This window comes from Aedes aegypti, chromosome 2, assembly GCF_002204515.2.
Source record: "Aedes aegypti strain LVP_AGWG chromosome 2, AaegL5.0 Primary Assembly, whole genome shotgun sequence".
Taxonomy (NCBI): domain Eukaryota; kingdom Metazoa; phylum Arthropoda; class Insecta; order Diptera; family Culicidae; genus Aedes; species Aedes aegypti.
In genome coordinates, this window is record NC_035108.1 from 151997201 (window position 1) to 152020465 (window position 23265).

The 23265-nt window shown below is 35.5% G+C and overlaps 1 protein-coding gene across 1 annotated transcript in view; it reads left to right on the plus strand.

Annotated features, from left to right (window-relative positions):
• The first annotated feature begins 1476 nt into the window (after nucleotides 1-1476).
• LOC5569619 (protein transport protein Sec24A) overlaps nucleotides 1477-23265 on the plus strand; it is a 52490-nt gene continuing 30701 nt past the window's right edge. The window contains exon 1 of the mRNA XM_001652851.2: nucleotides 1477-1805. The gene's annotated coding sequence lies outside the window, so the exon portion shown is untranslated. The remainder of the gene's footprint in view (nucleotides 1806-23265) is intronic.

Here is a 23265-nt window from a genome sequence, read left to right on the forward strand (position 1 = left end):
TTTTTTTTACTATATTAAATTAAAAATCCGACCATGGAGTCGCCCTTCTGCGTTTTGGTCCCTCAATTTTTTAATTGGACCGGGAAAATTCTGAAAATCATACCGGGAAAAAAGCGGGAATTTCAAAATAAATATTTGGTGGCCACCCTGTAGTTGCTACTCCATGATTGACCAGAGCAATCGAAGTTGCACAGGGATTCAATGAATGGGGCTTGGGATATATTCGATATATTCACGCCTAACCGGATTCGCGATATTGTCGCACAACCACCAAACCGGATCGCGCCATCAGTGAGACTCGCGACGCGTCTCAACTCGCCGCATTTTGAAATCAGATTTTTAGTGTGGCGCTGCATTCTTACGATTTTTATGAACACAGCGCACTATTCACATATTAGCTGAGACGCACGGGACCTGAGAAAACAATAATTTTGAATAAATGTTGGTCTTGATTTCTACCGGATACATAGGGTAACCAATATATTTTGGACCTCTATATATTTTGGACCCCCTGGGCCATTTTCCTAGAAATTTCGCAGTTTAAATCGAAAGACCAACTCAATTCGCATGCCATTTGGAAAGATTGGACTATTCCGCACTTGCATCAACCGTTTTAACATAGAAAATGTGTTTATTTTATCTGAAATTAATTTAATTTAATCGCTTCATCCATGCAACCGTTACAACACGTTACGCACAGAAATTGAAGCCGTCAGAAATTTTTCAAATGTAAACAAAAACTTTTTTCAAGTTTCTGAACTAAAAGCGTAGAGTTCCTTCGGGTTTCCATTGTCAATCGATTGATCTATAGACTATGGGTAAGCATATTATACAACGAGTGCCGTGAGCTTTGTCGCCAAATGTTAAAAAATGCCGGGGGTCCAAAATATATACTTTGAGGGTCCAAAATATATTGGTGTGTCCAAAATAATGGAAAACACTGCTTCACAATTCAATTATTTTCGATGTTTCTTGGATCTCACATGACCGTTTGGGCATTTTTATCTCGTAGAGGAAGTTTTTCTCCACATTTTAGCATGTTATTTGACTTGGTTACGCTGTGCAATTAATTAATTGGGACAAAAAACTAAAATCACATCCTTAGGGGGTCCAAAATACGACCGTTACCCTAATATTATCCGATAAACGCATTGTACGCCAAACAAGTGCTCATCGCATCTATACCGTGCTACGCAAGCGACGCGTAACACGATTGATCCTAACCATCCTAATTCCGCGATTTTTTAATATTAAATTTTTAATAAGAAATTTTCTTATAAAATAAAAATATTAACCTTCCAGTCGTCGCGCGATTTGCAAAAAAAAATAAAATGGCTTTAGAAGAAAAGACCGCTCGCTCGGTGCACCCATTCTGAACGTACCCCACATTCCCCACCATTTCAAACGAACGCCCGCTAGCACCGCCCGTGCTGTCAAAACGCCAGTACGGTGCTACCCTTGGCCACGTAATGTTCGCTGTCACTTTTCGAGGAGCCAGTAGTTTTTCCATCATCTCTCGCCCAATCCAGTCGTCCTCCGTCGTCGCGTAGATTTTTTTGTTCCGTCGGAAAAGTGGCCCGAAAAATCCGTCAAATCATCCGAAATTGTGTGTTCCTGATGCGCCACGGAGTGGTTACAATGTTCCACAGTTGATTGCCTGCGTGGTTTTGGTGTACGGAAATTTTGAGCAGCGATTCGGAGCTTGCTAGAAGAAGCAACTCTTTGTGTGCTTTCCTCTGTAAGCCTTTGCGAGAAAAGTGTTCCGCAGTCGTGGGTTTTCAGTTCATCGTCCAACATTGGGAAAGGTGAGAAAAAAAAAGATTCGGCGTTCGTCAAGTGCATACTATTTGGTATCTTTCGAATCACGCAGTGGAATTGGAAGCAAGAGTGTTTGGAAAATCATTATCGTTAAAGAAAAAAAAAGCTCCGCAGGGGCTCCCGATTCTCTGTTTTACGTCAAAGTGGCAAGTGGAAGCACCAGTCACCATCAGTGAATAATAATTCCCGAAGCAAACGTCATTGAAAAGGAGCTCCCCCAAACTCCCCCCGCCCCAGACTGCCTCCTGCATCACTGAATTTTGCCACGAGAATCCGAAGCTGTGAAGGCACGAGTTGAGTTCGTATACGGGGGCAATAAATTGCCTTGATGGAACTTCTCAAGAAGAGTGTTGATTGCGTTGTATTGTGAGAACGGGATAGAATACGGAAGTGGGAATTTCCGTGGCCATTCAGAACGGAATCCGTAAGTCCAAGAATGTTTCCAGTGGACCAGGTCGTTGAAATGATATCTGGGTCATAGTCAGAGAATTTTTGTGACGACGGGGTGTTTCAGCGAAACGAATCAAGGTAAAGCGTTACGTAGATAGAAGTGAGTCGAATAAAACCCGCTGTGGACAGGGTTTTCAGTCTTCGGTTGGCAAAGCATTTTTGGAATTATTACTATTTTAATCAATGTTGCTGAACAACGATCGGAAACGCGAGGCACGATGAATTTTCGTAGGCATCAAAACAGAATCTGCGAATAAACACAAACAACCGTTCGGGCGCTTCGTTCGTTCGTGTTTCATTTTCGGATCGCTGTTTCTCCCGACGCTATCATCGGGTGATTTTCCATCGCTTGGTAATGTGAACGGTACGATCCACGCCGCCTGCTCTTCGCGAAGAACAGAAAAATATTCATTTCGATCATCTTCATGTGATATATAATAATATATATATTCAATTATTAAATTATGTATAATTATTGAATCATGGAATTCCAGTAAATGGTGGTAATAACTTTAATATAAAGCTGGTAGCAGGTCTCTTTTTAGTCACTTGGTCTCATTTTTAATGAAAGTCTTTTTTTTTAAGGTTTCTAATCCCTCTTTATTTTAACCAAAATGATCTCTAAAGTCACAGTTTTTTCATACTCTGCTTGAATTGAATTCTGCTGTCAAATCTTAGAGTTATTTACCTTTAGAGAAACTTTAGAGACTATTGTGCGACTATTTCATAGGTTCTTCAAACATTTCTTCTCGGCCAGATTCACCGCGAAGAAGCATCAGAAATTCTAGTATTGATTTTTTTAGACATTATTTAGAAACTAGCATACTTTTAGGGATTCTTTAAAAAACTTCTCTAGTGATTCCTTTACCTATTCTCCCAAAAATTCCCAGGAAATACAGAAGCACTCAATAAGCTTTTAACTTGAGTTTTTTACTATTTTTTCCACCGATTGCCCCAAGTGTTTTTATAGGATACTATCCAAAGATTCTTAAAGAACTTATTCCAAGAAAATGCGCAATGATTTATTTAAACGTTTTTGGAGAAATTTGTTTAAGGACTTTTTCTTCCGGGAAGAATACCTACTCCAATATTTGGCATTAATAAAAGAATTCATCCATGGAGACGAACCAGCCTCCGGCTGAAAGTCTCGTTTATTATCGATAATAATAATAATAAATAAGAATTCATCCACTCTCATGTACTCCCATGAATGAACAATTTCCTCCAAATTTCAAGGAAATATATTAAATACTATTCTAGGAATTCCTCAATATTTTCGACCTGGGGTGAGTTCCTCTAGAAATTTCTCTAGGAATTTCTTCAGCATTTCAATCAGCTGCAGCTCTTACAAACAATTTCTCTAGTACATCCAACTCTCCCTTACTCGATATTTCGTATCTCGATATCGAGTTAGAGAACCATAGCAAATATTGGTTTTCATGACTACATCAGTTTTGTGTTCTGTAACTGGGAGGGTCGTGGGTTCGATTCTCACCGGTCGAGGATCTTTTCGGGTTGGAAAATTTCTCGACTTTCCAGGGCATAGAGTGTCTTGGTGCCTGCCACACGATATACGCATGCAAAAATGGTCAATCGGCAAAGAAAGCCCTCAGTTAACAACTGTGGAAGTGCACATAAGCTCACTAAGCTGAGAAGCAGACTCTGTCCCAGATGGGATGTAACGCCAGGAAGAAGAAGAACTGGGAGGTATCGATTATCCCTTGAATATCAAGTTATGGAGAGTTCACTGTAGTTTCTAAAGTAAAATCTTCATGGAAAATGATCTTCAAAAGATCATTTGAAAATTTCAATACTATAGTCATAGTTTTATGGAAAATCATTGAAACGTTAATTATTTGAAAATAAGAGTATGAGTCTTAAAAAATAATTCTGGACAAACATTTGAAAAGGGCCCAAGAGGTCTTGAGCCTTTTTTTAGAAACGTTCCTGTTGAGCCCTTCTTAGCCCGCCCACGCAAACTAACACCACTATCAGAAAGATTGATGTTAGCTCTTCCTGATAGTGGTATTGGTGTGCGTGATCGAGTTGAATTGGGCTCAACAGCGTCTTTCAAAGCCAATGTTTACCAATGTTGATGTGCCCTTTTGAAATGTTTGTCCAGAATTAACAGAAATCAAGTATAGTGTAAATAGGTAACATTATATGCTTCACCTTCCATAGTGCTTTCTACGAGTGCCGTAGAGACATCTTAGTTATAACTGCCGTTCTATGTCTTACTAAAGTTCTGACATTTTCCTGAAGACATCTTTGGAAAAAATACTGGAAACTATTTGCAGACTTGCTTGAGAAATTTCTCAGAGAATTTGTGAAAACCTCATGAGGGAACCTTATTATACCTCTGGAGAAATTTCTGAAGGTATTCTTAGAGAATTGTGTGATTAACTTCTCTATCGGCAACTTCATTTGTTACCGTCAAAAAAATATTCTAAACGCGATATTTATGTTTGTTTCTCGATATTTTTGCACCATTTCTTAACAAGTTCTCAAAAAACTTTCCTAGTTTTAAAATCTGTGTCGATATTGATAATTGATCATCTGGATCCGGAGATATTCCGAAATTCCTTGGGGACCGACGTGTAGCCATAATCCACGTAAATATCTCAGGCTACAGAATATGTATCACATTAGGATATTCACTCTTTGAAACAGTAAATCAATGAGAGTTTATGAGCATTTATGTGTCTGGAACCACGCTGGCCAAATAAAGATCTATAAAACTTTAAAAAACATCGCTTCGTAATATTCATATAACTCCAATAATAATTAACCGATTTGTATGAGTTTTTCAGACAAACTCATTATTACCTAACATTGTATTTCCCACATTTTATTTTTTTCTGATAAATTGACGTAAAATAAAATGTCGACACGGATTCTTAAACTACAAGAGTTTTTTTGAGAACTTGTGAAAAAATGGAGTTAAGTAAAGTTATCGCGATTTGAATATTTTTTTACGGTAAAAAATGAAGCTGCCCGTAAAGAGGTTAAGATCGTAAAAAATCTTGATCAATTTTGTAGAAAATCCATTTTCCCCAGGGTTTTTGAATGGTTTTGAATTCTAAAAAACGTTCTAAATAAGAATCTTTGAGGAAGTCTTAGAGAAAGCGATGGTAGAATCATTAGATACATTCCTGGAGGATGTTCTTAAAAAAATCTTTGGTGGAATTCTTGATTGAATTGCTTAGCTAACTTCTGTGATTATCCTTCGAAAAATTCTTCTAGGTATCTAAAACAAAATTCTTGGAGAGATTCCTGAGAAAGTCCGTAAGAATCACTAAATGAGCTCCTGAAGAAATCTTTGGAGCAATATCTTTAGGAAATTATTGGAAATTTACGAGGAATTGAAAAATAACTTTCAAAATTTTCTTTGAGAAATATTTGTAAGATACTGGAAAAATAAAAATCTTACCTCCTAAATCCTCCTATGAATTCTTTTATTGATGCCTATTTCAGCCCTTATTAATCTCTATTTGATTTTTGGTATTTTTGATCACTGTTTTCACTATTATAATAGTAGAAGGGAACATGCGGATCTGCAGCTACTGCAGTTCGTTCAAGAAAATTTCTATGGCTTTTTTTTCCAGAGGTATGAAGAAATTCGCTTAAGGTTCTTAACAGGAGCTCGTTCAAAACTTCCTACGCCGATTTTTTCAGTTATTTCAAATAAATCTCTGTTTAAAATCATCTATGATTTATCTCAGAAATTGCTCCATATTTCTTCCAGGAATTATTCCTGGAAAACTGTTAAGAACTCTTCCAAGAATTCCTCAATATTAGGTTAGGTTCATTAGGTTTCTCCGGAAATTCAGCTAGAAATTTCTTCAACATTTCAGAAATGTTGACACCACCAATATTCCAACAATTTCTATACTATTTTTTTTAGTAATTTTGTTCAATGTTTAAAAATAAAATGCGCCCAGAAAATTATGCAGAATTTTATTCAACGGTTCAATTGATTATTTATCTAATTATTTTCTTAGAAATGCATTATAAAAACATAATTTTTACTACAGATTACTATAGGATTTGTTTTTGCGATACTTTTCGGATTTTTAAGAGATTTATTCAATAATGTGTTTAAAAATCCCTGGAAAAATTCCTGGATAAACTTTTTGAGTACAATTTCTGCTGGACCCTCAATAAAATCTCATGGTGGCCATGAAAAAGTCAATTCTTTGGGCTAATACCTAAATTAGTTTCTGATGATACACTCAAAAAAAAAAAAAAAATAATTAAAAAAATCTTTAGCCGGATTTTCTGACAATAATATTATCTCCTAATTCCTATTTCTGTTTTCTTGTTTTCTGTATGGTTCCCGTTCGGTATCTTTATTATTCCTATTCAATCTTTTTTTTCAAGCATAGGGTCTCCTAAAGTTCTATTTGAAGTTCCTGTTGCTATCAGCTCTGACTTAAAATGTAAATTGATTTTTGATTAACTTCTAAATTATTATTTTTTAAATTTCCTTGACCCAATGTAAAGCTTAACGAACTGCAAGCGGTTATCGTTATAGAGGTAAATAAAGTAGAAATGAAATTGCAAATTACGAGGAGGATCAAGTGGAGCTATAAACCTTTCTCAAATGAGCACTAAATCTTCCCTTCTATTTTTACCAACAGATTACAAATTTCAAAAACTACATTTAGATCAGTGGTGTTTAATCTTTTTAAAGCTGCTACCCCCTTTAGAGATCTACAAATACACCGTGGACCCTCTTAAAATGGATGTATTGTGAATAAAATTCGTTTCACCTGAAAGTTGACGAATGGGCTAGTTTCCATGCCGGAATCTAAACTGTTTATTGGCCAATTCGTTGTCGTCGTTTTTTAAGAGTTTACCTATAAAATATTGAACTGATTGGACGGTTCATAGATAGTAAGAAGCTTCGACAAGATTCATGTCCGGTTTTGAATTGGAACAAACTTTGCATTTTTCAATTTTCAGGTTAATATGGCAACTGAAAACATTTTTTAAATGTATCAATAAAAAATGATAAACTACTTTTTTGAAGCTTTTTTTCATTTTTTTGATGAGCATGCAAATAATTTTAGCTCGGTGAGCTGACTAGGGTCGGTAAAAACGAAATCAATTGTAGAGCAGGAATTCTAGAAAAGAAAAAACAAGTAGGGCTATCAGAGTATTGGATTGAGAAATATCTTGTAGGGCGGACACTCGTCTACAAAAGCTACAACATGAGCAGGTTGTCTACTACACCCGATTCTGTTTTTGCACGGGGGATGCGTACCGTGCAAAAAAAGTTTTCAGTTCAAAATTTCAAAAACCGTGCAAAAAAAGTAACACCGTTTCTCGACGTTTCATGCAAAAATAAGGTTTTGACCGAAAAAAATGTATGGAAACTTTTTTTGCACGGCCGTGTAAAAAAAATCCGTGCAAAAACAGAATCGGGTGTACTTGGAAAAACCTGGAAAACCTGGATCAGGGAATTTTATTCAACCTGGAAAAAACCTGGAATTCTCAGGGAATTGCGATCACAATCAGGGAAATTATTTTGAGTCTGTAATGTATGATAAATTATGTTCGCGACAAAGAATTTTGGCATCAAAACCCAGAGCTAACTACTATTTGCTGGAAAGTTATCTGGAATTGAAAAAAATTCGGCTGCGCCGCTTTCAAACCACTATTTCAACTGTTCAGTGAGGATCTTTTTGATTATGAAATTTTATCGACTTACCAAAACATGATTTATTTTTTTTTAATATCTTTATATTTGATCAGTAAAGGATTCTCATTTGTAGGATTGGTAGCAGGTTTGTTTTTGGAAACTTGTTCTCTATATTAATGCAAGTCTTTATTTGTGATGAAAGGTCTCTGCAGTCTTTATTTTATTCGAAAGGGTCTCTAAAGTCCCTTTCTTCATTATTTTGCTTGAAGTGCAAAATTTCATCTCATATTTCGCGAGAAAATCTTCATGAATTGTCCTAGTGATTTTTTCAGAGATTTCATCTGGAATACTTTCAGGTACTAGTACAGGGTTCTCTTCAGAAATTCTTCAAGAGATTCCTCTATCAATTCTTCTAGCAATTTTTCAAAGGATGCTTAAAGTATTTCTCCAGAATTTGCTTCAGCACTACTACTTCCAGTATTTTTCACTTGAGCACTTCAACATTACTACCTCCAGTAATTTTCTCATGGGTTAATTGAACAATTTTTCAAAGACTAGCCTAGGACTTCCTATTTCACTCTCTCTAGTTTTCTCTAGTTGTTGCTCTAAAAGATCTTCCAAAGATTTCCACATATTTTCATCCAAGAAAACCCGCCAAGGTCAACTCCAGAGTTTTTGATAAAATTCGTTTAAGGATTTTTTTTCAAGGAACCCGACAAGAATTGCTATGCTATTTCATTCACGGTTACTGTAAAGAATTACTTCAAAAATTCCACAAGGTATTATCCGAGTAAATAATTGAGTTTCTCTACAAATTTTCTTGGAAAACAGGATAACTGCAGTTCTTTCAAACATTAGTCAACAAATCTGTTGGAATCTCCAAAAGGTGATTAAATGTACCACACCAGATAACACTACAGCAATTATGCCAAGAAATCCATCGATCATTCCTACACAATATTTTAGGTATTTCGCCTGATGTTTTTCAAGAAGTTCCTTCACAAAATTCTGCAATATGTTATCAAGAAATTCAATTGATTTGTTTTTTTTTTATTATCTTAGCAAAAATCTAGAAAATCTTCTAAAATTTCATCAAGAGTGAGTTCTTCTAGAAATCCTCATTCATCAAGATTGACACAATAACATACACAAGTTTACCATTTGCTTTAGGAATACGTCATGAGTTTTTTCAATTTTCAATTCCATAGTTTTGGGGAAAAATTCATTCATTCATTGTAGAAAAACTCCTGTATGAATGCTTGAAATTTTTCTTTGAAAACTTCCTTGAGGAATCTGTTAGAATTACTGGAGGAATTCCCAAAGAAATCTTATGAGCAACCTCTGAAGTAATTCCTGAAGGTGACGTTAACAAAAATCCTAGCTAAAATCTTAATGAAATTCTGAAGAACATTTTTGTAAGAAATCCTGAGAATTTCCTATTGGCATCTGGAAAAGTTTCTGATTGAATATTCCAACAGTTTTAAAACGGGAGTCTTGGAGAATGTTCAAGAAAAACCTATGGGAGAATTGCCGGTTAAAATCTTGGGAGACTAAGGGCTTTATTGAAGAATATTTGAAATAATATATGAAGAAATTCCTGATAGAATCTCTTAGCCTATGAGGTAATTTTTGTGGTATTCTTTGGAAAAACCCAGATTGTATTTTTAATTATAAAAAATAATCTTGGAGGAATTCTGTCCATCTATCTAACTTAAAGAAATCTTTGAAGTTATATCTGAATCTTTGGGCGAATACCTAAAATAATTTTTGATGAAATTGCTTGAGAAATTCATTGAAATTGCATACAGTTATACAAAATGTTTTAGTTGTCGCAATGTCACGGAAAATTGGAAATAATTTTAGAAATATTCTCAGAAAAATGTCTGATCTGATTCTATGAGGAATCAAACTCTTTGCTACTGATTACTGTAACCATTTTTAAAATTATTGGAAAATATTTGATATAAAAAAATCCAATTTTGCAAAAACAATCTGGTATTAAACAATTATCGATGTAAAATTTCGTAACAATTATTCAATTAAGAACTCTCGAAACATCGGTAAACGGAATTTTTATGTTAAAATATTGTCACTAATAAAAAAAAAGAATTAATTTTGCATATCAGGTGTTCAAATAATCCATGGAAATTAATGAATAATCCTCTTTTTGCACGACAACGCAGTTCACAATGACGAACAGAGAATTTACAAACGAAATAGAAAACATCATCATGATCAAATACAATTCAACTGAATAATATTTAAGCTTAGATATATTTAGCACCTTATTATTAGAATATTGGATATTGTAATAGCTCCAGATTGCATTAAAAAATGTAAAGAGTAGAGTAAATATTAATAGCTATTTACAAACATTTATTAACATTTAAAAAAACATTTAAAATTTGTCATTAGTTTGTTTAAGCCATATAAAATAAGAGTATTTCTTGCACCTGGAATTATTTGAAAGAACCTGAAAAAAACCTGGAAATATCAGGGAATTTCATTTTGATAAATGAGTATACACCCTGATGAGGTACCGATCATAGTGTTATGTTTGACAAAAAACCAATCAAAACTAAATTCATTTGAATTTGTATTCGATGAAAGCTACACGCTTGAAATGGACGGGGTTGGTGGTCTGATGGCTACCGCTTCTGCTTCATATGCAGAAGGTCATGGGTTCAATCCCAGGCCCGTCCCTTTCCTCGTACTTTGTAGTTGTATATCTCTCACTTGCTTCTATCTTCCATTCTAAATATATCACACTCAATCTATTCGTTCATAGCAAACGCTAGAACCAGAGACGGACAATAAACCGTTTCCCTAACGCTTCCTACTTCCACGCGCACGCCTTTCTTACGCCTGATACATAGGCAGTCTGCTAACCACAAAAGCAAACCTCTCTGCCATGCCTTTCCCCCAATCCATACACTCCCGCATGAACTGACGTGGATGCAGTGGAATATACGGTCTACGTGGGAGTCAGTTCAATGCATCATCAATTCCTCCCCCTTCCCCTCATTGGTCTGCATTCTGACGTGGCAGGTGCCATTGTTGCCTAAAAATAGAAGATCACCAGCACTTATACACTGAGGATGCCTGTTAGTCCCAAGCAGTCATTCGGTTGGTTCCTTGTGTAAGTGCAGCTGATCTGGCGATACTGGAGTGCATCCACGGGCGGCCAATCAAGCTCAAGCTCAAGCTCAAGCTCAAAGCTACACGCTTGAAATAGATTTCAAAATCAAGATTCCCGAGAATCTAACAGCTAGTACCTCGGTAATCACTGTAAATGTTTTACTGGAACTCGATTACGTTCGCTGAGATTCAGTATTTAAAATTAACTAATTCTCAATTGTTTAATTTTGCTGAGGTCGGCGAAATACTTTAATTGTATGAAGGAAATTAATAGTCGTGGCCTCCCTCCGTGGTCTGCGGTGAAAAAAGCAAAGCCATACTGAAGATGTCTGGTTCCGTTATGGATTCGGAGCAGACCGGGTGAACTAGGATCTGTTCGGAATGGAAATTTCCACATAATATATGAATGTGAAATGGCAACCTTGGCAAAGAAACCTATTAGACAATTCCATTATATACTACATGTCCTACATCCAAACTTAATATATGCAATCGGAAACTTTAACTCATTTAACCCACACGAAGAATCGTTTCGGATAAATTTTTTTGATGATTATTTAAAGGCAAAATATAATGATTTTACGGTTGTGCTCCGCGAGGGATATACTGAAAACGCCTGACCAAATAAAAATACCACGTTCGTTGATATCTAGAGATGGATGAGGACGAACTTGTGAATGCAACTGCATTACGTGGCTTTGACAGTATCAAGGCGTCGAAACATAGCCGAAAAAAAACACCGATTTATGATAACTACTGTGTAGAGTGGCCTCGTACCAGTTATGAAGTAGTGTAGCAGGTAATGTGAAGCATTCTACTTGATGCAGGGCTGCTGCTATTGTTACAATACAATAATACACCAATACTGCTATTGTTGGTCGCATTGACCTGACGATTGGGACTAATGGTAACAAAAAATAAAAATGTGTTTTTGTACCAATAGTTATTTTGACCTCCTGTTGATAATGTGGAAAATGTTTTACATATGGGCATACAATCAAAGATTATTAGGACGAACACAGTTCATATTTTTATTCATTTATTTCATTGATCTGACAGTAGTATAAATGACTATCTTAGTTGCTTAAGTACTTATGTACTAGCTAAGCAGTCTGAATCACTCCAGTCTTTCAGTGAAGAGTCCAATTCTTCCTCCAAATACGATGTCTTTTGCAGAAAAACATATGAAAAAAGATCGAATTCTTCAAAGTTTGCTTACTTTGATTTTTTTTTGAGAATATTATTCATAGGATCTCTATAGGCAGTTCTGCAGTAATCAATTGAAATGTTTATATAATGATTAAATCATAGAGAAATTTATAAAATATGTTTTTCAATCAAATCACCAATAATCTTCTCGAGTAATTTTTAAAAGCAACTCATGAAAAAAACCTTGAAGGAATCTTTTGAAAAATTACTGAAGTTATAACTATAAATATTCAGTCTTCTATAAATTACTGGTCGTATCCATTAATAAGTTCTGAGCAAAAATCATGGTTCGAGAAATTGTTGAACAGACAAGGAAAGTGACTTTTTTTCTTTAAGGATATATGAACGTAATGACCAATAAATACTTTTAACAATAAAAAATGATATTAACTAGAACTACTACTAAACAGTCCAATTTTGTTAAGACTTCACGACAATTGACATTAAGGCCACTAATCTTACGTAAAAGACAGGAATAATCAGAATAGCACTTAAATGACAAATTATTCAAAACACCATTTTGACTAGACAGTATTAGTAATGACACTACTACACTACTATTTCAAACAAATTCTGATGGAGCTGCAGATTTTCACAATACTTCCTTTTCTCAGAAGCAAGGGAATATGGGTATTTTTCAAAAACTACCACGTCACAATACTAATAAAAAACAGTGTTCATGCGGGCACCATAGCCTAGTCCGTCTGAGTATTGATCATGGTAGAGGAGAAACTTGGCAAAAGCCAGACCGAGGGTTCAGCCTTGACAAGTTAAGCTGTCAGGCAGCTCCAACTGGAAACCATTCAAAAAAAATCTGATTTTTTAAGAACATCTGGAATTATGGAGATGAACGACAAACTCCAAGAGAAATTTGTGAAAGAATCATTGTATAAAATCTTTGAAGCAAAACCTGATGGAATCTTCGGAAAAACCCTAGATGAAATCCCGATGAAGTTCCTAGAGAAAACCATGAAGAATTTTATAGAGTAAAACCGGGCGTATTGTCATCACGAGGAATCTCCGAAAAAAATGTTAGACCTGCCATCAGAAAATGTCTGGTCTCTGAAAAATACCAATAACATTAAAATCATGAAAAACCCGAATTTAGTACTATACCATTTAATTCCACTAGAGTTTGTATCCTTTGACAGATACGCGTATTTGGACCTCGGTCGGATAGGTTTTGTTCTCGGTTTCGCGCGTGTTTTCGTCGATGGAGAATTTTTTTTTTTCCCCTGTTTTCAAGCGTCTTGCTGGGTAGTGCTTCGTGAAGCCCAAGCAGGATGGATCGTTGTTGCGTCGTCGGATAGGTTTTGTTCTCGGTTTCGCGCGTGTTTTCGTCGATGGAGAATTTTTTTTTTCCCTGTTTTCAAGCGTCTTGCTGGGTAGTGCTTCGTGAAGCCCAAGCAGGATGGATCGTTGTTGCGTCGTCGGATAGGTTTTGTTCTCGGTTTCGCGCGTGTTTTCATCGTCGTCTGAGAAAAATTTTTCCCCTGTTTTCAAGCGTCTTGCTGGGTAGTGCTTCGTGAAGCCCAAGCAGGATGGATCGTTGTTGCGTCGTCGGATAGGTTTTGTTCTCGGTTTCGCGCGTGTTTTCGTCGATGGAGAAAATTTTTTCCCCTGTTTTCAAGCGTCTTGCTGGGTAGTGCTTCGTGAAGCCCAAGCAGGATGGATCGTTGTTGCGTCGTCGGATAGGTTTTGTTCTCGGTTTCGCGCGTGTTTTCGTCGTCGGAGAAAATTGTTTCCCCTGTTTTCAATCGTCTTGCTGAGTAGTGCTCCGTGAAGCCCAAGCAGGATGGATCGTTGTTGCGTCGACGGATAGGTTTTGTTCTCGGTTTCGCGCGTGTTTTCGTCGATGGAGAACTTCTTTTTTCCCTGTTTTCGCGCGTCTTGCTGGATAGTGCTTCGTGAAAACGGTTTGTTTTCGGGACGCCAAGAAGTTTTTCTGTTCGCACTGTGTTGCGAAGAGATATTTGTGTTCAGTCGAGGATGGATTACCAACTGGTGAGTTCGTTTCATGCTTATGATAACACATTTTTTCTTGAAAGTGTAACTTTTGTGTAATATTAAAACAAACTTTGTTTGGTTCGTCACTATAAGTGTCGGCATTATGCTTGTTTTACACAATTTCAATATACATATATTTTTCTCTTTTTTACATTATTAAAAATATCTTTTGAAATGTTCGACATTGTGAATGTTGACGTATTTTTTAAAAATTCTACCATCTCGAGACAAAAATGCACAGTAATACTCATATGTAATTTTCAAACAAACTATGTATGGTTCGTCACTACAAGTGTCGGCATTATTGCTGTTTCATATGATTTAAAATATATAATGTAATTCTCAGTTTTCGCAATTAATAAAAACTTCTTTTGAATTGTTCGATATTATAGATGTTGACGTTTTTTTTTGAATCTACTACTAAAAACTTCTCGAGACAAAAATACAAAACTAGTTTTAAATGTAAGTCGTATATTTCCCCCTTGTCCATGGATCGCATCACCGACCAAAGGTGACTCCCAGATCTTTTCCTCCCCCACTAATAAACACCCTTCCCGTGGTGATTGTGGAGATGCAGAGGTATTCTCGGTCTCTAGAAGCAACAATCATTACACCCTAACATTCCTTCCCCATCCCAACTGACTGTAAGGACTTGGCCGGCGCCGTTATTGATCAATAATATTAGATCTGCTAAAATTGCACTTCGAGAGTAAGCGGAAACTCCCATCCCTTATTCATTTGGATCCCAGTGCAATTCTTACCAGTTCCGATCAATCACGGAGTAGCAACCATTGACATGTACAGTCAGTCTATGCTATGCTATGCTATGCTATGCTTTGACAGATACGCGTATTTGGACCTCAACTGTAAGACCGTCTCCAGTGTCGTGTACTAGACTCACTGAAGACGGCCTTACAGTTGAGGTCGAATTACTTGTATCTGTCAAAGGATACAAACTCTAGTGGAATTAAATGGTATAGTACTAAATTCGGTTTTTTATCTACTTATCAGTGTTGATAGACTCACACTCAAAATCTCAATCAATACGCTCTCCCGTGAGAGCGAACTCGTTAGAGACCTGCTTCGCAAATCTCACGCATGAGATTTTGATGCAAAATCAACTCAAACCGTAAAAAATGATTCAATCGCAAAACCCGGCAAAAACTCGTGAAACCCGAATGTTGTTGTTTACGTTAGAAAGGATTAACATAATTTTACCAGACTAACAATAAATTACTGCCGTGTGCGAGTAAACTGTGGAAACACGAGGCAATGAGTTAAAAAGGTGAGCCAACTCATCCATGATTTTTTGACTGCTGAGTTGCATGATTGACAACTCACGCATGAAAAATCTCAAGCGTGAGTTGTGAGAAATTGAGTTTTTCACAACACTGCTACTTATAGGTATTCTACTAAACAGCTCGAAGATTTATTATTAAAATCATGTTTGGTCTTCTTTTGTTTTATTTTCATTCCTGCTTTGGTTGTTTGTTGCATACATGGGGTCTTTATAGTTACCGTAATCCGGGGTGACATTGATAATTTTTTTGAATATTTATTAAATATTTCGTTTCAAAATGCAAATGTTGCTAATTTTATATTTTTAAAACAAGTACTGCCACCCATAGCTCGTGAATATATACTGTATTTTGTTTTTTGAAAGATTTAAGGATGTTTTAAAAAATGTTTTAAGTGATTTTTTGATTTAGTTGATATGGGGTAACAAAATTCGGTAATTTAAAAAATGTCGTTACCTACTTAAATCGAGACCTCTGAAGCCGAATATGAAGACCTAATGCTTACAAGTATTTTACTTTTTGCGTTCGTTTAAAATTGAAAACACCTCGAACCACGGAATACGCCTAAAAATAGGCAATTTCCTAAGAAAATTCCACATTCTTAACAGTAATTCGTCAATGGTGCCTAATTGAGTATACTTATAAAAGTTTTGACAACGGAATCGTTTTCGGCGATGTAGTTTTTAGTAAGCACCGCATTTTCCTTGCTCATATAGTTTACAGAACATATGTGAGACATGAATCTTCGGTAGTGTCATCCTTAACCATTGAAATCATTGTTTCGAAAAGTTGACAAATTTACGCATAAGGTAAACTCAATTTTCGTAAAAATCTTCACATTTATTAGTTTATGAATATAAGAAAGAGAAGCACCATTCGTGATTTGGATATGTTCCATCAATAAATGATGATACGATTTTTTTTACGACATTAGTCATTCCGATCAATGTTACCCCGCTGATCAATGATACCCCGGATTACGGTACTATTTTTGGACATCTAGTTGCTCAAAGCTCTAGGTCGCGTTACGCAGCAACAATTATTTCATTTTGATTGCATAGCTGCAATATGATTAATAAAATGAATTGAATTTAATCTGGTGTCAATGATGGTATATCAATTCATCAATTCTGTTATATGAAAATACGATTAAGCTTTAATAGTTACAGCAGAGAGCTTCTCTAAACCGGTTCATGGTCATTACTAAAGCCACCACGGCTGATACACAACTGTGAAGTTCAAGATAACGAAAAAGTGGATCACGTTCAGTACACGTTTAAGAATAATCATCCTACCGCACGTCCATTCGAACAAAAGTGTAGTGTGGCCTGCTGGTCTACATGTCACACGAATAGCGGGAAAAAAGCAAGGTAATGACCCATCAGGTTGGGGAATAATGAGTATTTTTAGATATTGTAAATGTAGATTGATAGGTATGTGTGTCTATTACCTACGAGATTGTTCCTTTCCATATGTGCAAATTAAGGAAATCATTTACGCTTTAACAAAGTTGCACGATATTTTGTGGGATTGAAACAGTTTTAGAGATTTACACATGCTTTTTTACTGTGTAACATTGTTAACCCAAGACTGGTCGAACTGAGTACACGCCTAATGGAAAAAGGCTGCTGAAGATGTCCAAGGATGCGACCCCTCTTGAGTTATCTATACTGGATATTACCAGTCATGATATGACATCGTCGCTATGATAACTGATAAGGTGTACAATAGACTGGACAGTGATAACCGGGAAAGTAAACAAAAGCAACGCATGGTGCAATGAAATTGCTAATTTTTCAAGATTCAACTTTTGAAATTGTTTGAGACGCACTGAGATGTTATATATGTACGCATGTAATTAAGTCAATGAGTTTTGTGATCCGTATTTCATCATAAGTAGCAGAACAAAGTTTGTTTACTATGTGATTAAGTGATTATCCATAACGTACAGTGAATTGCCATAGATATGATAGGCTTAGTTTTCATAGATATGACAGCTTATTCAGATATGCTAACATAGGCATAGATAAGAGAGGTCATGGAAGTATTCTACCCCTTCTCCAAAATCGAGATGTACCCACATAACTGCACAAAAATGATATGCTCCGCGGTCCGCGGCTACAAAGCAAAGCCATGCTGAAGGCGGCTGGGTTCTATTCCCGGTTGGTCTTATAGTCCTTATAGTTAATATTGATTCAACAACAATTCAACAATGATTCAACAATGATATCATTTCATCAACGTCGCATACAATTCTGAATAACAACCTTTTTCGCCTTAAATTAGCAGAATTCCTGTAAAATTCAATCCTTTCTTCTCCATGACAGCTCTAGGGTGCCATTGATTCTCAACGAACTCGGAACAAACCGAATCAACGTTTTGCATTAGTAATCGATAAACAGTCATCATCTCGTCAACACATGAAATACCTCAACCGAAAAATTCAGCCAAGGATCGTTTCTGAACATTTTCCAGAAATTTGTCCAAAAGCCAACAACAGAAAACAAAAAACAACAAAAAAAACAGAAACTTATCATGAAACAGACAAAAAACTCTACCTTTTGAACCTTTGATTTCTAAATCAAAATAGCAACAATCTGTGAAACATTATTGTGTCTTGCTGTTTGAGTTGAAGAAGCTAACCCAGCCTTAATTTGCTTTATCATAAAATTACGAAAATAGTGGCTTTAATGACAATCTCTCTAAAAAAAATGATTTTAGTGACTTTTTGTTACAAATAGGGATTTTTTGGGACCGAGAAATGTAACTCACTACCAGCCCTGTATATCTTACTGCTTGAACACACAAAGCCTTTCGAAATGTAGAAATGTTAAAATTATCACGAATGGCAAAATAGGGAACCTCTATGGCTACAACTGGTACACCTGCCCTACATATTTTACACTCAAAATAATCCAAACGTCTAGGCTACGCGAAAACATACGTAGTTTTTTTTCCATCGCACTTTCCTCGTAGTACTTACGTGAATCATAGTTAGTACAGAATGAACACACGAGCTGATGAATTTTTCTCGGTTCACGAGAATTTCACGTAGCCGCTAAGTGTTTTGTGAGTAGCTTCTACGGAGCGTTTTATTGGATTCTAAGCAATTATACTATCAATTGTACGGAAACCTTGAATAAAAGAAATGTTTTTATTAGATTCCTTTCATTATACAAAAATGTTTTATTTTTATTACTTGGAAATATATCTGAATGAAAGATTACACTAAATACAGGGGAAATTATTAACATAGGCATGATGAAATTGGATGCACCCGAAGCAATCGACGGCAAATTTGGTTTAGTTTCAGAAACTTGCTTAGTCATGTATAATGGTCATCGGACACCGGAAATATTTCTGCAATCAGATGCACATTACCGGAGTCAGTTCGAGGAATCGTACATCGCTGATAACACAGCGTAACAAAAATGACATTTTGCGTGTCTCAAGGATTAAATTATGTTTCTCTAGTAAATTTGAGCTCGCTGAATCTGATGCTGTATTCAGAAATGTCACAATTTTAGCTACTCGTCGCCAAAGTTGCATAAAACACTGATTTCATTAATGTTTACATGAAATTTAAAGTATGATTTATCAAACTTTTTTGTGTTCTAATCCAGCAAGCAGGCAGTCTTACTTAATCTTTCATATCAGAAATAATTTGTCTAAAATTGCACGATAAAATTTAGATTAAATCGACATTTTCAACATGCTTGCAGTCTCCATACAAAACTCTTCGTTTCTCTTATATGGCAAAATTCAATACTATTCTAAATCATCTAAAAATAACTTTTAAGAATCGAAATTATTATGAAATTTGATGATAAGTATTGTTATACACATTAATTTTCAATTTCGGGGCAAATTTAGCAAATAAATTGCCATACAAGGTGGCAAACTTGTATGCAAGCTGGCTGGTGTATACATCATCTTATAAGATTCCAGTAACACCGTATCTAATAGGGTAGATGTACCAGTATTCGCCATCAAGTTTTTTTTTTCAAATCATATGGCTTTTGAATACTGTCCATACATTGCACGAATGCTTTCAATCCATGTTTAGCAGAAAAAATATAAAAACTCGCTAGAACATTGCTAGATATAGCTTTTTTGTATTGAAAATTGGGGCTATATTTCGTCCCTCCCCTTGGTTATGCGACCTTGCCGCGATGGGAGGGCATAATCCATTAGCCCATATGATGGAAACCAAAGGCGTAACCTGTAGTGGTGGTATCACATTTTGGCATTTTTTGCTTAAAGCCGCGTCATAATTCATATGGCATAGACGCAATAATATCTCGGATGTGATCCCCAACGGACATTCTGCGTCATTGATAGAATTGATGCCCATTTCAAATAATTAATCTATTCGAAGTGGACATTAATACTATTGGTGACGTTCAGTTTGCCTTTTGCTAACCAGAATGATCCGTAGCCACTCTTACTATTAGCTAGCTAGATACATCGTTATCATATACGACGTAGGGAATACTTAGGAACTCTTAGGAAAATGACTAGTAGATTCACTGAGTAGAAATGAGTGGCGACAATCTTATTTTAATATGGTTTTTACATTGCCATAATAAGAAATACCTCTTTTGTAACAGCGGTATAAATAATCTAATTCCAGCTTCATTTTCGCAAAATTTACAAGTAGAAAGTAGGCGTTGTGAAGCATTGCATTTGCCACCGAAAAGTGAATCTTGTAGGAGACTGTAATAGAAGCCTAAGGTAACTTTACTCTTCAATATTCACTATAAAAATGACTATGGAAAGTAAGACGCTGAGATCGATCATTAGGGTACACTTGCTAGTTTCGAAAAATTGTTGAACAGACAAGGAAAGCGACTTTTTTCTTTAAGGATATACGAACGTAATGACCAATAAATATTTTTAACAACAAAAAATGAAATTAACTAGAACTACTACTAAACAGCCTAATTTTGTTAAGACTTGACGACACTTGACATTTAAGACTCTAATCTTACGTAAAAGACAATAGTAATCAGAATAGCACTTGAATGACAAATTATTCAAAACCATTTCGACCAGACAGTATTAGTAATGCACTACTATTTCAAACAAATTCTACACTACTATTTCAAACAAATTCTAATGGAGCTGCTGATTTTCATAATGCTTCCTTTTCTCAGAAACAAGGGAATATGGGTACTTTTCAAAAACTACCACGTCACAATACTAATAAAAAACAGTGTTCATGTGGGCGCCATTGCCTAGTCCGTCTGAGTATTGGTCCTGGTAGAGGAGAAACTTGGCAAAAGCCAGACCGAGGGTTCAGCCTTGACAAGTTAAGCTGTCAGGCAGCTCCAACTGAATACCATACAAAAAAAAAAAAAAAAAAAGAAAATTGGGGCTATATTTCGTCGAATAACGTTTGGTCGAATGGCTTCAGAACATTTGTTTTGTTCGAATAATGTTTGGTTGATCGGAAATTTGGTTGAATGCTTATTTTGAATTGGTTTATTGAAAGATCATTCGGTAAAATTGATTATTGTTCTGCAAAATTGATAAGATAACGTTTTGAATAATCTGAATCATTAACTGTTGTTGAATAAAAAATGAGACATGTTATGTAGTCTTATTTTTAAATTTCAAAACCTTTTTATTTGTTATTTGAAGTTAAACCAAAATCTAGGATTTCATTGATTATTCAAATGAACTTTTTAGTAGTTTTTTTTGTACATTGACTGAAATACTTAGCTCTAGAAAATTTATTATTCTTTTAAAATATCATCATTCTTTGAAAAACTGCTCTACAAGTTATATGTGAATATAATGTTTTCTTTATTTATTATTCTTTTGAAATATCATTGTTCTTCGTGATGAAGATCAGCTCATCTGATGGAAGCATTCGGAGAGAGTGCTCGGGATCTTTCTTTGAATTCCGGGTCTTGCAGCTCACGGACGTGGATGAGAGTTTTGAGTGCTGACATCAGAATTAAAATGGCAGGAACAATTTACTTCAAGAAAACCCTTTATGGCGAAGTGAATGTTAGGTGTCGGAGTCCCTATGTACAACAATTCTAAGCACTCGCTCGTAACTTAAATTATTGCTCTCTTACAGTTTGTTGTGATAATCTCTAACCAAATATAAAACAAAAAATCTTTATTTTTGCAGCTAATGTACATTGTATTGAGCAGGTAAATATATCGAAAATAATGATTTTTATCATGTACTTCCTATTCTTCATAATTAATTACAATTTTCACTGTTTTTGAACCAGTGTAATTTTAAGTTACAAGATGTTGCTTATCATGTCATGTTGCTTATGCACAATTTATTTCTTTATTAGAAATTTAGAAAAGCAAAAAAGTTTGTTTTTGGAAGTGTTCTAGAGAGTTTCCTTCTTTTCATACAGTAGTAGTACGTTTCTCCTACAGTATGGTAAGATTGAGATCCAACGACTCGAAGCCAAATTGTTGACGGAAATGGCTCTACTATCGATCACCACTGGTTATTCAGATATCGAAAGCAGCGGACGATTTTTTCCAATATTTCCCGCTTTGGGAACAATCGAAAGTTTTTATTTAAGAGGCATAACGCCGGCAAGATCGACACTGGAAGCGCACACTAAAAATGTTGTTCACTTTCAATCTCTTTTCTGCTGACCAAATTGAGCAGCGAGGTGCAGCGAAACCAACTGACTGATGAAGCTCGCCATTCAATTCAAGCAAGATTGAATTGTCGAAAGCTGCCCATTTGATTTGTATATAGGGGAAATCAGGCTAAAACCGACACTGTGGGTAAGATCGACACCCTTTGATTTTTCATGTTTTGAGCAGATTTTCATGCAGTTTCCACCACGCTCTATCTTTACTTGTGAAATGTTGTGTTTCGGATGACATTACAACTGATTCTACCAATAAACTGCCAAAATAAACAACAAAATCATATTGGATAACATAGAAGCAACAGCAGTTGCAAAATTTTGATGTTATTCTATAACTATTTCGCATGTGAAATTTTTAAAATATCATTATTTGTTCTGCGTCTTCATCATCGTCTACTATTATTACGTTCATACAACATGAAGGAGAATTTAATTTTTGGTTTTTCGACAGCTGAAAACGCTATTGAAAAATAAGTGTCCACTCGGGGTAAGATCGACACTTTCATTTGGGGTAAAATCGACACCTTTCTTTGCTTCATAATCTAACTACAGGGAATCTGAGAACATCGAAAGACTTCCTCTGTAGTTTATGTGAGTCTTTGTTTTCGAATTCCAGTGAAGTTCATGGATGGCGAAGTTGTTAACATGTAAAATATGACACTATATGACTTGCCACATGCTATTATTAGGTATTAAAAAAATATTTCTATGTTTCACGTTTAACCTTATTTGATAAAACTTGAAGGAATTTTTCTCATTTGAAATTGAAGAATTAATAGAATTTTCAATGTTTGCACATAATTTATTCTTATAATTTATTTACAAACCATGAGGTTCGTCAGTTTTTAATAACTGAAAATAATTACACTTTTCTGTCTTGTTAAAATAAAACAGTATTTATTTTTTAAAACAATCATTCGCCACAACTTCATCTTCGTAAACATTCCTTGAACATAAATTAATCATATCCATGTGTATTCACCCCAACTTTATAATCTTAACATGGGACATTTGAAATTGTCACATATATTTAGGGGATCTTCGGCCTCTCTCAATAATTTACGTA